Raw genomic sequence first — 15,887 nt, forward strand, 5'->3', positions numbered from 1 at the left:
CTAGTGATGCATCCTGGGCTTAGTGCCGCCCAATATGACTGTGATGCGCTGGAGGAAATGCAAACAACCCTGAGTGTTTTTTTTCCCCTAAGTGAAGATTTAGGATGGGTTCAGCCAGACGTTTCACCAACTCTGGTACAAGATAAGTCTATCTGTGTTAGACTATAAGGCAGAATGTATGAACACGTGGAAACAAATTCTGGTTCAGTAGACAGGTTGTCTAGGTCTGCATGATGTCAGGTTGCTATCACTGGCTGTCTTCATGTGATCAGTTATCTCTCCAAGGGACAGATACAGCAACGGGCCAGAAGATGCAAATATCTTCATCCCACGCTTTAATATTGCTATGAAAAATGTCATATTCCTGAATGCAGAGTTGTTTGTAAGCATACACAAAGGAAGTAAAGGGTGTGTTATCCCCACAAAGGCAGAGACTGGGTGAGTTTAAAGTCTGATATCTCAGCTAGCGTTACAGGGCATAATCTGATTTATCACACCATACCCAGCTAAGCTCAAAGGTATCTCCATCAAAACAAATCTGATTCAGCACTAGTCAACCATCGTACAAAGTTCTGACAAGGTGTTATATAGCCAAAGAAAAAAAAAGATATGAGACAAGATCAGATTTTGGATTACCTTGTTCGACTATCACTGCCCCAACCGTGGCAAACATATAGCATCACAGCACCACGTAAACAGACCCAGCGATAGTATTTTGGGTATTCATGTCGAAAAGCTCCCTGTTTAATACTGATATGTCACCTCACTATAATCTGACAGCTATATCTGAACAAGATAACAGCTCATCGCAGTGCCACCAGGAAAAAAGCTCTGAGCTCTCAAATAGCCACATTACTGTGGATTAGCATTATAGTAGTAGGTCAGTCCATCAATTTAAAACACGGGTTTTATATTTACTTTTCCAAGCTGGGAAATTGATTTCACTGCGCTTGATATAATTAAATAGGTAATAACAAAAATATGGGATTGTATCATCTAAAAAAGGAGGGAAAGACAGAAAAAAAACATTCTGAAGTGACACTTCCAGGGCAGCAAGATTGGAGTTCGTGCTCATTTATTGCATCCCCTCATGGTTTTACATCACTGTAGATTCTCAGACACTCTCCTGCGCTTTTATCCCTTTATAAAATATTTGCTACTTTGCTGTAATCTTTTTTTTGTTTTGCAAAGTAAATATTTTAAATAATTACTGTCAAAATACTACACGTTCTTGGGAAAATCAGAGGATGCCAGCTTCAAACAGAACTGGAAGCCTTAATTTCCCTTTCAGTTTACTGACTGCGGCTGGCAGACGCTTTAGTTTTGAGCTTAACTGGGTTGCGTCTGACAGTTAAGGCAGGTTCCTATATGATGCAGAGAAATGTTCCTTTCTGGCTGCCAGAAATGTGGAGAGGATGACACAACATTACTATCAATTTGTTTACAAGTAGAAAGAGGATGTAAGCAGCCCCCTCCTGTCTTGTTTCAGTTCTTGATTTCCCAAAATTATATGTAACATCAAAAAATTAGCAGCACTGCTTTAAATTAGATTGGAAACTTGTACAAGTAAAAAAAGTCTGGTACCAAAAAAGTCTGGTTTTAAAAGTAAGCTGCTCGTTGACCAATGTCAAGGACAGTTCCTATTATGCAACTTGAAGGCTGCTTCAAACCAAGCACCAATTTCCAAAGCTGAAAAACGAAGCCAATGTAGAAGTGCCTGCAGTTCCTTAAATGGTCAGTTGAGACTGGCTCGAAAACAGAGCAAATCCCCATCGACTTCCATGTTAAAATGCCCAACTTTAGAGCAGACATACACGTTTACGCATGGTACAAAAAACTGTTTTGGTCCCTATAGCTGATATCAGCATTCATGACAACTCTACAGGGGGTGATTTTTTGAATATCTCACCTGTTTGCATTTTATTAAGGCTTAAAGTTACACATATTTAATGGCAGGCTGTTTATGAAGCCTCGCTCCAGTCAGAGAGTCAGAGTCCTCCACACAGCTCCACTCCACTGCTGGCTCAAAAAAAACAAGATGGCGACAGCCAAAATGTCAAACTCAAGGCTTCAAAAAGGCAGTCCAAAGACCAATGGGTCATGTATTAGTAGCTATGTCCATTTTTTCTACATTCTATGCTTCAAAGGCACAGCTACAGAGACTCAACATGCAAATAAATGTTGGTCAGACTATGACTGAAGCAGCCACTACTTGCTATAACTGTCCAAGGTGTCACAACAATTAGCATTGGCACAGTCCAAAGGGTAGCACCCATGTAGGTGGTGGGCATGACACCACAGCCAGGAATTCAGCCAGACGCAGCCTCTATGTGATTTTAGAGCTGTCATCAGCCGCACCACCTCCCACACACCTGCATCAGTGGAGAAGAAAGAAGTGGAGCCACAAGTTTTACTGTGGGGCATGCAGGGGGTCAACCTTTCACATCAAGCCAAGAGCCATGGGCAGCTATCTGAATCCTCCCACTCTGGGAGGCCTGACAGATCCTAGTCTGTGCCCAAACATGTTTGTTTTTGCTACAAAAAGGGTCAGAGGGATAACTGTGTATGGAGAAAAACAGTGACACAGGCAGGTCATGTACTCCAACACAAGACTTGACAGTCCAATGGTTCATTAATGATTGGTCTCACTCTCCTCAGACTTGATGGTCTCAGTCATTTGCAACTTTGCTCTCTATAGCTGGCTAATTGTGGTCTGAAATCACTGTGCATCAATTAGCTTAAGACATATGTTATTTCAATTAAACAGTATAGTACAGTACATTACTTTTCCTTCATTAAGACACAACAGTAGGGATCTCCCTTGCTTCTGATTTTCAAACTTGTAAACATGGCAAATTTTCAGGGAGAACAATTTCAGATTTTTCCAGACTAAATACTAAAGAAATGGAAACAGGCCTTGCATTTGAAATGTTCTGTGATTGGTCTTGTACATACGCTATCTGAACTGAGCTTGTGATGTGTCGTCTTGCTCTGCAAAGCCAGCTTAAGACTTTTAATGGGTGCAAAGGAACAGACACAGGCATGATGTCCTAAACTGATGTTATGGAATGTTTGCCACAAATTAGCCAAACTGCAAAAGGGTGTATGGAAAACTTTTTACAGAGACTATTAATCGGGTTTCAGAAATTGCTGATGGAAAGTAATGTTTACTAGAGTGGGGGGTTGGGTGATAGCCTGTTTGGTGCTGGTGGTTTTTGGCATAAAAAGCATAGAAAGCAGCAGGAACAGTAAGGTTCATTATTTAAAAATAACTGCTTATATTTCTATGCAAAAGTGAAAAGGTGCAAAAAAGGAATTAGGTAATTCTGACATAGATAGCTATGAACAAAATAAAGAGAGTAATGTAATCTATATCAGTGGTTCTTAACTGGTGGGTCCATTCTGAATGGATCGCAAGTGACTTCCGAACATGTCAGGATTGTAAAAAAAACACTTTATTTTTCTGACAGAAGGCTTTTATTTTGAAGTACCATTTGATACTGCTCAACTACTTTCTTGTCAGTCTTTTGGTATTATTTGGCCTATGAACATGCTGTGCCTTTGCAGTGTTTTTTTATGTCACTGATCTTGAAGCAATAATATGCACTTTTTTTGGTTACGGTGTTATTTATTTACTACATTTTAGGCAATTGCACTTTATTCTTGCAATATGTTTTCTTTCGTTGTGTGCTAAGACCACGTGTTGTTTACATATTGTGAAATAAATTTGAATATGCAGTCATTTATCCAATGTGTGGACCTTGAACTAATGACAAAGGACAATATCTGGACCCGTGGCAGGACCAATCGAGAAACACTGATCTATTCAATCTGTAAGTGAAAGGAGATAAGAGGGTGATAAAAAAAAAAAAAAAAATTGCCTACCATAAAAACTGTTTCAAAAAAAGAAAAATTTATCATAGTATTAAACCACAGTCAATCACCGCAGTACTGGTACAATCATGTTACCGCACTGTGCCTTCAGTGAGCATGTCAGTGTTCATCCTGGGTGTTTGTGTCTATAAAATGACTGCTTCTTAATCTCCTAACTACCAGACAATAACAGATTTGTCTGTGATAAAATCCTGATCTTTACATGTGTGTCTGTCTGTCTACCAGGCATCTTCATATGTGTCTGTGTTCCTGTGTGGGTATTCCTGATGCATGGCTGTGTGTGTGTGTGTGTGTGTGTGTGTGTGTGTGTGTGCGTGTGTGCATATGCGTGTGTGTGTGGAGCAGATTTAGCTTTGATAAAACCCCAGTCTTTAGAGGGATTATCCGTCCATCCCCAGACAGCAACATGCTGTGCATTTATGGAGGTAATAAGTTGACCTGTAATAGACAGACAACTGGCCAAAGCTCTTATTGGAAATTGTGTCCCTATATATCTCCACCTGGGCAAGGAGGGGAAGAAAGCAATATCTTCAACAGCAGTTAGACCTGCTGTGCAACACAACATGTGAGCTCCCATCCAGTGAATTTTGATTTGGCGCTTACCTTTATGGGTTTTCCGACTGATTTGCTGTGCTATTGTCTGCCGTTCGCTTTTGACTTCACTAACATCCCAAAGGGCAAATGTGCAGCAGGCGGAAAAGTGTAAGCACACAATGTGGCGCAAAGCAAGACATTAACATTTAAACCAAAACATAAATAGCAATCTACATGACAAAGTCCTGTCCTCATTTTCCCCTTTAGAGATCTAAATCTTTTCCTTTCTGCACTAAAAGCAATAACAATGTTTTTAGTTGTATTTCAGTCATTGCACCATTATTTAACATTATCCGCCAGCTATTTCTCATTGCATGATTCGGGTATTTCAAACTAGGACAAAATTCCTGAAAAGGTCATACAACGGCAGATGCAGGCTGAATGGTTTTCAGGTCAAAGCAGTAAAATAAATCTGTATTGCTATTATTTGCCAAAGGAAACCTTCAAATGTTATCTATCTGCTAAAAAAGCCTTTCAGCTGCCAGTCTTATTGGCTGCTCTGGAGGACTATGTTTTCCTTAAATTCAGTAACAGTCAGAAATAAAATGACTACCCCACTCCATCATGGTGAGGGAATTACTATCAACTGAAGAGAGAGGCATACAGGGCACTATTAAGCTTACTATCTTATTCTTGTCCTTTTCCTCTCTGTTTCCCACTTCGCTCTCATCCCACTCCTCCCTCCTTTCTTTTCTGCCCATCATTTACCCCCATGTCTCTTTCCCTTGCTTCATCTCCCTATGTTCCCTCTCTATCTCTCCCCCTCCCCTCCTTCAAACACTCTGCTATGTGCGCAGTCATAAAGAAATAATTTATTCCCATTCCCCCCAGTGCGGGTATGTATTAGCATGCAAGCGGAGCACGTTAACTTATCTCGCGGCTACAGGCGCTGAGTGGTAAAACTAAGCTCTGATAGTTTGCAACAGGATGACCACAGAATGCCTGTAGCTCGGAGAATTAGGGCTGTCGTCACAATTAGTAATGGTGGGCCTAATGTTTTACTGCACTGTAATTTACTGTACTCTACCCACAGTGTCCTGTATGACTTGCTGATATGATATGCATGAAAATGACTTCAGCCCAAATTACGCTGGTAGAGAAAATTAAACAAAATTAATAACTGCAGCCGTTTTGGAGTTCTCATCTCTATCAATTTAGTCTCTTTTTTTTTGGTCAAATCACAACACATACAAAATCTGTTGGAGCGGCTGTTCCACTTTGAAGATCCAGCTTGAAACTTATTTGTCCATCTGTCAGAGCTTTGCATCAAAGTATTACATTTCAGAGTGCAAACTTAGCATTAATTCATTCTAAACATACACAGTAGCAGGGGTGTAGCACCAAATTCTGTGCCCTAAGCATAAGCAGTCTGTGTGGCCCCCTGTACGGCCCCCTGTACTTCCTGTCTTTATCCATGGATCTCTCATGTAATTTTTGAACATTTATTTTTTTAAGGAAAGAAAGACAGGAAAGGGAAATATATCAAACTGGCTTTCTTTCCCTCTCTTTTCTTTCTTTTCTGTTTTGAAATTCTGGTGACGGCATCATGAGCAGTCACTCACTAAGGTCTAGCTTTGTATAGGCTATGGATGTATTAAAAGACCTGGATAAATCATTGGAGGCATGCCCCTGATCAATCCTATGACAGCTGTTCAGTAGCACATGCAGCAAAACACACTCTATTTCCACGGTATAAAAGTGCTCAGATCTTCTGCATTATGGGGACGATAGAGCATGAGTGGAGACTTACACTAACCGAGTGCTGCCAAGTGTGCCCGAGCGGGTAACTTCCATCGGCTAACTTCCAGTTTAGCGCTACACTAACTTGAACCGGTATAAAATAATCTAATCTTGCGGCTCCTCTTAGACATCCAAATGTTATTGGACCAAACACATTAAATCCTGACACTTGAATGCATCATTTCAATTGGTTTTAATGCTCGAAAAAATGCATCCACTGATTTACAGATGTCTCTTTTCCAATGTATGTCCATGGGAAAAAGTCTTCTGGGCAAAATAGCATCATGTGACGGACCTGGACAGTGTAATTGTACATTTGGCTACTATATAAAATTTGCTTCAAAGCGGCTTGGTATAGGGATGATCCACATCCAGGGGCAAACTAAACCATTTTGTCCCTTTAAGGGGTGAGAGGGGCCTCGGATATCCTACAACATGGAACAAGTTACGTTCCAGTTCCAGCACCTAATTTTTGACTTTTCAGAGCATTTTGATAAAAATAAATTGGCTTAGAACCTGAAAAGTTAGTTCTTATCTAGAACCAAAATATAGCAAGATTCCCTTGAACTGAAGGGCAGTTGGTGATGACATCAGTGGATTTGTTAAATTGCACAGGTTGGAAAGAGAGGATGGAGAAGGCAAATGAGAAATCACCACATGAAAAAATGGTCTTATTAATAGTTGGCCTATGCTTTCTTTTTGGGTAAAAACAAGGGTTCTACAATAACAAACCAAACGTTGTCTGGTAGTCAATGTAATCTGAGATTTACTGCTATAATAAACTGTGCAATGCATTCAGTTGATGCATCCTTGATTACAATGGTTCTGCACAAAACTGGCGGAGACACGGGCTGGTTCACTGGATAGCATCATGATTCCAAGAATCCTGAGTGGAACTGGTTCAAGAACACAAGCTGATTACATGGAAAAGGGTGAAGAAAGCTTCCATTATTATAAATACAAAGTTCTGTTTAGCTAATCTGAACTTATTTATGGCACTTATTACTTGGAAAGAAAAACTAAATCTAAGTCATAGTTTTTCAGGGGAAAAGTATGATTTTCAGCACTGCCCCTACACAGCAGTGGGTAAATAGTGTCACGAGTATCAAATACTGCAAAATCAGATTAGACCTTAACTGGTAGTTGTTGTCATTTTGTTGTTTGATGACCCAGAAAAACTAGTGTACACATAACTGTATTATATGTAATACCCAAAAGCTACATGCAAAGAGGGGAAAAACTAACCCTGATAGCTTTCCTGAGGCTGACCACAGGATGTCTGAGAGAATTAGGCTTACGGTAGTGATTAGTTATTCTAGTCTAATGCACTCTGCATAACATCAGGCCAGCTCACGGACATGCCATGCAATACTAAAATATAACTAGAAGAGAATAACTGAGAATACACTGATGTCTGCAGGATTGGTGTCAATGTGCCACTTTGCTTCGACACAGTAATATGCTTTGTGCTCCTAATCAGACTAAACCAGAAAAAAAGAATGAAGTACTTTATATTAGTGTACTAGCAAATACAGATGGGATGAGAGATTATGGTGACACAGATTTAGTTGTGCATATGCTGCAGAGAGAGAGAGAGATGGTGTGAAAGCATCGCCCATTTTAATAAGCATTCCAGCTTAGAGGGATACTGAGACTTCAGAGTTGGAAGATGCCACAGATTGCTGTGCAAATGTTGTCCCATGTAACTCAGTGGATTAGGTTTAGTGGTTCAACTCCCACTGGGACGTCTGTACAGAAAAAAAAAATGCATTCTTTCATAAAACGTCCACCAAATGGCAAATGTTATGAAAACTGCACTGTCCTTGATAATAGCATTACAGATAAGCAATGTAATTAAGCTACACACAGCGTTGCATGCTGTATTGCAGCAGAAACCATGCCTGCACGATGCCTATTAAGAGCTCAGTGCTGGGCTTGTCACAGTGATTAGTTATGCTAAAGCTGATGTTTCTGTTTTACTCCCAAGTTCATTAACTTGGTACTGGACTAGATGTACACACTTGTAATCCACAGTATCATAGGTAAATGGTAGGCCAGGCTTGTTGTGGAGCTCCAAATGTTCAAGCGGGACTTAATTTGCATAGCATTGCATCTAATTTTACATTTAAAGCCAAAGATAACTCATATATTCCTATATAAAACTGTGGTTGCAGTTGAAAGTTGTAATACATGCTTAACAGTGCAGACTTATTCAATTCTATATTCCATATTGTAAACATATATAACATAAAAAAAAATAAATAAAAAGGTTAAAAAAAAAAGGTAGAAATCAGGAGTTTCTCAAGCAGAAATTAAGTCAAGGATGAGGTCAAGATGAAATGCACCACACACTCTCTCTCCATATTTCATCTTCGTTTTTTCCTGTAAATGCATGACTCATCAGCACCCATACTCTGCCACTGACCTACATCTGTCCCACCTGTGTGTCACAGTGTTGACTGACCCACATTCACACTGATCCAGACCGCGACCTGAACCTGTTCCACAGGAGCAGCAGGATGCTGATAAATGCTTTTTTACCCAGAGTCTTAGTTCATTAACCGTCATTAAGACAATTGTCGATACAGTCAGGTATATTCTTTTTCCTATAAATTTGATGGTTTTTGGCTGAATTAGGGTGGTCTTGTATAATTTTATATAATTCAGCCAATGAAAGCAGACGTTAATTTACTGCCCCATGATTTTTTTTTTCTTGAATCTCTATGAGTTTGCTGAGCTTACCGCTCTCATCATATATTTTAATCAGCCTGAATGTTGTTTCCTCACATTCTCTTTAAACTAACGTTTCAAGTGTAAACCAAAAAGATGTCATCACCCCTCGCTTCCCATGTTGTTCCTTGCATATGCTTACAGTGATAAACAAGCCATTTCTGAGCAGACATGGTAGATTAACATCAGCGCATAAAGCCAAGAGCAACATCTTTGTATCTCTGCCTCTCTCTGCAGCAGAGTAACAGCATGGTGAAAATGTGATGCTGGGGGACCATGTGGGCTGCCATGCACAGAGGCCGGAGGCGGAGCCTGGATGCCGACAAGTACCTCTGCGTGCTCCCATTGGCTCTAAATGACATCACTGCTAAAGAGTTAATCTTGCTCTCTCTCTTCCTTACTCTCAGTATAGTAAGCACAGGTTAAATGGGCTGCCTGCATCTCTCATGACTTTTTCTCCAGGATTTATAACCGGCTTGCAAAAATTAACTGTTGCATAAAAACAGGCACAATACAAAAAAAATCTTGTTAATTTTAAAGCCCCATCTCCTGCTATCTATAGGACAAACATTTGCGACTACACTCAGGCAATTACACACTTCTGTATATCACGCAACATCTCAACCCAAATGTTACACAGGAGAACTGATATAGAACATATTAATTAGGCCAAGCAGACTGCACTGGATATGTCAAGTCTGCTGGAACACAAACTGTGCACATGACTTAGTGAAGCTGCATTCAATATCTTAAGGGTCTGGAAATGTTCACAAATAATTAAGAGATAAATATTTATGTGGCAGTGGCGTATACCAAGAAATATGCACATGATCTATCATCAACTAGCAAATATTATACCATACATGTGCACTAAATAGACTGGTGGTCATGAAGCACCACAAACTTTGAAACTTGTCTGAGCTCTGGGCACTTTACTGGCCAAATGTGTTCTGGGTATTCAAGTGAATGTATACACAAGTGTGAAAAGTCAACAATGCAAGTTGTGTCATCTGCTTACACAACCGCAGGCTGTGGCAAAGTTTCTGTATCTATAAACTTGTTTTTAATCCTCTGTTGTTGTCCAATTATTAGGCTTATATTGTCTTCATTTTTGGGAAGCAAAAATAACAGACATGATTCTTGTAAATGATATAATCACATTACGGTCGTTTCCAAAGGTTAGAGGGAAAACTGTTTTAGAATGCCCCAGAGTGAGAGTCTTCAACATTTTTCAGGCCAAGGACCCCTTAGTTCAAAGAGACACAGAGCTGGGACCCCCTATTACATATATTGTAATAAACTGAGCTGCAATTGAGATAATACTTTGAATATTTTTAGGTCTTCTCTCGTTTGTTCTGACCTGTAGCTGAGTCAGCAGCAGTCGTAGCATGGCTAGGTGAATTAGTCTCACATTCTGCACTTTCACCTGGGGTTTCTGAGGTGGACAGTGTGTCAAGAATGTCTATACACTTTAAATTAGTTATGTCAAAAGTTCGGCCCAGGAGCCAATTGTGGCCCTCAGACTGATTTTGAAAGGCACTTCGCTTGTCTTTTAAAATATACTTTACGATTACCAAAATATTATATAAATAAATATAGCATTAATTTTCATTCACCTCACAATGGCAAGACAGCCATACAGATTGTAGACATACACTAAGTAGGAACTACGTAGATGACACTAATGTGTTTTCATAAATGAAAGGTCAAAAAGCAAAGGAAACGTTACCTAAAACCAAATATTTCCTGCAACGTAGACATGCATGGCAAAAAAAAAGCATTAAAGTCAAGAGCAAGGGCCATCGCTTTCAGGAATGTTGTAAAGTTGTATACTTTTTCACTTAAAGATGAAACAGTCGCATATGTGTCATTTATATTTGATTTCTTTTATAACTCATATGATGCAATAAGTGGCTGGCCCCAAGGTATTTTCACATTATCTAAATCTGACACCCATTCTAAAAAGTTTGGACACCCCTGCTTCAAATAACAATACAGCTAATTAGCCAATATGTTTCAATAGTATGTAAATGTTAGCTAATTAGTTCACTTCAGGGATAAGTGCCACACAGTGATTTAGCATTAGCTGGCTCACATGATTTCACAAGGATTTATGGGTAACAGTTGTGTACCATAAAATTAAATGTTTTTTTTTTTTTGTTTTTTTAAAGGAGTGGGTCAGTTTATCTTTGCTCATAATATGTTGTTTTCATGTTAAGACATATCATTAAACATATTTTAATTTTTTAAAAAGAAAAATGAATTTAAACTTAAATATTAAACAATAATTTGGTGCCCCCCTCCCCCAACAACAGACCTCCTGTTGAAGACCCAGGCTCCAGAGCATTGACTTTTTTTTTTTAAAGATGTAGCTCAAAATGCATTTTTATCAAATATATATTGGTTCTTGCTTGCACTTGAATAAACTCTGGCCTCACATAACAATTGTTCCATAAATAGCCACATATAGGGGGAACACAGCCTCTACCAAAATTCAACTGATATTGGGAAATGGGAAATAAGTGGGGGTGGAGTGTGTTTTAGTGTGTCAGTTCTTCCAACTGAGACAGACAGGCCTGCAAATAAAGGGTTGAACAAGTGCAACATATCAGTACTAAGTAATATCACTTACCATGCCGAGAAGGCCGAGGAGGATCACAAATGCAACATTCTGCTATCCCAGCGACTTTGGGCTGCGGGGACGTTGTCTTGTGGAGAGGCACACTACACATTTTTATAATCCTCAAAGTGTCTCCGTGAGCTTCAGATTTCCAGTGTGCCTAAAATGCATCCTGCCTGGCACTGCTGCTCCTGAAAGTTTAAATCCTTCTGAGATGAGTCTTCACCTTCTCCAAAAGAAAAAACTGCACAGTCTCTTAATCCTCCTCTGCGTCTTAAAAGCCGCTTGATAGGTGACTCTGTACATCTTCCATGTGATTTCCACATATTTTTCTTTCCTTAACCTCCAGCAGGAGAAAATGCTTTGCTGGTTAATCTGGTGTTAGAATCCACCTAAGGACAGATCCCAGAGGAATCAAGAAAAAAGGAGAGAGAAGAAAGTGCAGTTAAAACTTTATGTAAGTGCAACAATTTTGATCATTTCTTTAAACTGGTGAAAAAGAAGAAAACAATTGAATAATAACATGATAATAAATAGCATCTTACTAGCAGACATTTTAATATTTTGGTTTGCATAAAAGTTGGTATGAGCTGTATGAGTTTAAAATGAGTTTTAAAAAGTGGGGAAAAACAAACATATCCAGAACGAAATATTTTACAGAATGCAAAACTAATTTTGTTTCATTTAACAAACAAATCCTGTGCTTCAAATTGTCTTCTTTGTTGCCTAATAAAACATTTAAGGGTAGGGCCACTATACAATGGAATGCAGCAAATTCAAACAAGTTGTTTGGCCACACCTTCACATGATGAACAAACTTTTTAAAAAATCATATAAACTACTTTTTTTAAGTTTTACACACCTCATTTAAAAAAATCAAGATGAAACTCTAAAATAAGTCAAGTTCTTAACTATTTATCTTGACGAGATCAGGCAGGGTTTTATATATTTAAAATAAAAAAGGGAAGATAAAATCTTTTTCTACACTTTGGAGATTACACAACTAAAATCAAATTTTTTTTTATCCCGTGAAAAATAATTTTAAGCGCTCAAAAAAGTTGTTTCCTTGTGGATTTGCGCTCCTTTCTGCTGGGTTTCTTTGTATGGATTGAGAACAAAGGAGCCTTTACTGTAACAAAGAAGCTGCAGCGACTTATACCTGTTGCTCTGTTTCCAATACTATAACAAGTATCTTGCCGATTTCCGAGTCGCACCTACTTTGTAGTTATCTTTTTACCTTCAAATGTAATTCCCCGGTCGTGCAACAAGTTAAATTCTGTGTCAATGTTTTGTTTCTTGGAGACTTTACACCTGATTGCATTGTTCTGGATTCCCACAGTACACTAGCAACTTCGCAAAACAACAAACAACACTCGTAAAACTACAGCACAAGGGAGAAACTATTTTTAAACTATTTATGAACTAATATTTGTCACTTTGTCTTTTTTTCCAGCGTGCGTAAAAGGACCTTCTCTTCGCAAACTTCTGACAGGCAGTTGCTTTGTCTTGTGCGTCGCAACATCCCCAAGAGACAAAAACACGGCAAGCAGCACAAACTCCATCTCACCTCCACCATAAGGCTCGCTGACAATGTATTCTAAGTATCATTTGTTAAGTATTATTGCGCGTTATGAAGATGCGTGCCTGAGCATCCCCTCAAGTTCTCTCCTCAAAGCGCCCCGCATCAGACAAAGGAAAAGGGGACCGCTCCTCTCGCTCTCTCTCTTCCCGCTGCCTCTCATTCTCTATGTCTCTCTCCCTCTCTCCCCTGCTTTGTGCTCAAGTTTGAGCGCTGACGCACCAACTATAGCCAGCAACTTTTAACTGGAAATAAATTCGCAAAATCACTCCGGGGTGCAATGCAAAGGCAGAAGACAGCTCACCTGGGGGCGGTTTGCTCTGCGCGCGTCGCCGTGCGTCGTGGAAAAAGTTTGAGAGGGCACATCCAGCTTTGTGTTGTGGACTCCCCCTTTGTCTACACGTGTGATAGATGGATGGGGCTCCTTTTGGCCGCGCCTAGTTCATTTCGCTCTCCAAAGAGTCCCGCCCTCTCAAAGTCAAACAACTATGCACACAACAGTATAGACGGACTGTGGACACGTCTGATTCTGATGGAGCGCGCCGCTTAATTGTTTGTTTGCAGAATTATTTATTTATTTGTTTGTTTAAGCTCACAAACTCTAACTTATTAGTTTACCTTTCCTAAATCAAACGAGTAACCGTTTTATCTGCCACCCTGTCAGTCAAATATTGATCTTATTTTGATTTATATCATTGTGTTTTACGCACTAACGCCTCTTTGTTTGCCACGCGCCAGCATCCTGCAGATTTCCCCTTTTGATATCTCTCTCTTCTCTCATCTTCTAGTGGCCACTAAAAGTAAAACTCCAAACTGCCACACTCTCTGCTTTATCATTTCTTTCCTTTTTCTTCATTTTCTTGTCTTTTTCTTTGTCAGTGTCAAGTGTATGTACACACAGGGAAGACAAAAAACTTTCTGGATGCACCGCCTGGAGACAACCATTGTGTCTGGACAGCATCAGCAGGGGAACAAAGAGACAAAAGAAAGAAAAAAAGGTCTCATTGTTTTGCAATGCACAAAGTGGCACGTAAATATAAATCATGACAAGGCTGCTTCAAGGTGAAACCTCTTCAACTGGAAAGCACCATTTGTAGTCAAAGTAGCCCTATGAAGTTAAGAAAAAAAGGTTCATTTTTATGCTGATTTTCAGCTTATGTTTAATGTTTTTACATGTTACGGGAATATATTACCACATTATTAAATTGTATGTTTAAAAATGTTTAAAACCATCCATGTCATTTTGTTAGTTTTACAAAGGGAATGGCATTATTTGGTTTTCATTATAATGAATCCAGTCTATTATTGTTACACCTGCTTATAATTACAAACATTTGACCGGAGTACTAAGACAAAGGAGTAGAAGCACTGCTGGGTCTTTGTAGTGGTACCTCAGTTATATATTCTATCTTGTGAAGGGCTCTTTGCATGGGTGAAGTATACTCTCAATCAAAAAATATAAAACGCTAGTCTCCTTCAAAAACTATGCAAGGCACACAATCCAGGGTAAAATGCCTTTATTTTACATGCAAAAAATCCAAGTGTGCAGAAATCTATCAGTTTGTATCAAAATGTGACACAATTCCTCAAAGTTCTGTACACATGTGGCCAAATTGCTTTTAAAATGCATCAGTATTTTTTGTTTGTTTTAAAGAAGCACTATGGATCAATTCCAGCTATACAGTAACCTGAAGGGATGTAAAACAAGATGCTATTGGTCAGTGACAGCAGTGGTGGTGGGGTGTTGCCTCTGTGTGTGTGTGTGTGTGTGTGTGTGTGTGTGTGTGTGTGTGTGTGTGTGTGTGTGTGTGTGTGTGTGTGTGTTTAGAGGGGAGGCAGTGGGGGAGAAAGAGAGCAGACAACAGAGACAAGCAGAAGCAGTGAAGTCATAACTGTGTCTTCTCTCTGCCGGCTATTAGTGTTCCTCTTTGTTCCGATTGTTATATTTTCATGCCCCAGAGAAAGAAATCAACCAGACGGACAACAGACATACAGTATGTAAACACGTGCAATGACAGCTATTAAATAAACGTTAGCAGGAAGATTTTTAAAATGTAGTCTGAGTGGTCCTGCCTGTTTTACTGCACTTGTTTCCAACAGATGAACAGGTATCTCTACCGGCTCTTGGCAGTCACACAGAAGGTGCCACTCTCACCCACATGACTACCTGGGTCCTGAAAACAAACCAGAAAAACAAACAGGCGCTTGTCTGTGAGTTCCAGTTTAAGTGATGTTTCTGTTTGCGTGGATGCAAGCCTACGGGAACATCTCAAAGACAGAGCCTGACAAAAAACTAAGGATAACAGACACCACTACTGTGTCCTCCATTCATATGCCAGACAGACAGAAATAAATAATAAAATGGGAATGCTACTGTGTGGATTGAAAACAACAGAAACACATGGCATTAATACAAAAAATACGTTAAAAAAATACAGAGGGAGGGAAGTCATACCCCCACCATAACCACAGCTCCATCCACCCCTCTAGGTTGAGCTTCCAACAGTTACATATACAGACAGGCAGACAGAGATACAGTCATGCCACCCTCACCCCCTCCCTCAAGCAGAGCTCTTATCCTCCCTGCTGTGGTTTTACTGGGCCACTGACTCCAGCAGTCAGCCCGTTCTGCTCCGCTCTGCTCTGCCCTGGCTGCTGCATGCATATCTCCCACTGCGGAGTCAGCTGAGCCAGGCATGAGACTGCACACTGAACAGGCTACATACAGCT

At 39.7% G+C, this 15,887-nt stretch overlaps 1 long non-coding RNA gene across 2 annotated transcripts in view; it reads right to left on the bottom strand.

The window, feature by feature from the left end:
* LOC121946053 (uncharacterized) overlaps positions 1–15,887 on the bottom strand; it is a 205,719-nt gene that overhangs the window by 113,662 nt on the left and 76,170 nt on the right. The window contains exons 1-2 of one of the 2 annotated variants that reach the window (XR_006105988.2): positions 13,462–13,571; positions 11,591–11,970 (exon numbers count right to left, since the gene is read on the bottom strand). This is a non-coding gene — a long non-coding RNA (uncharacterized LOC121946053). Of the gene's footprint in view, positions 1–11,590; positions 11,971–13,461; positions 13,572–15,887 lie in introns of those variants that run through there. The other variant, XR_015777882.1, reaches the window with a different exon arrangement.

Source organism: Plectropomus leopardus, chromosome 11, assembly GCF_026936395.1.
Source record: "Plectropomus leopardus strain MGB_pleo_1.0 chromosome 11, ASM2693639v1, whole genome shotgun sequence".
Classification (NCBI taxonomy): domain Eukaryota; kingdom Metazoa; phylum Chordata; class Actinopteri; order Perciformes; family Serranidae; genus Plectropomus; species Plectropomus leopardus.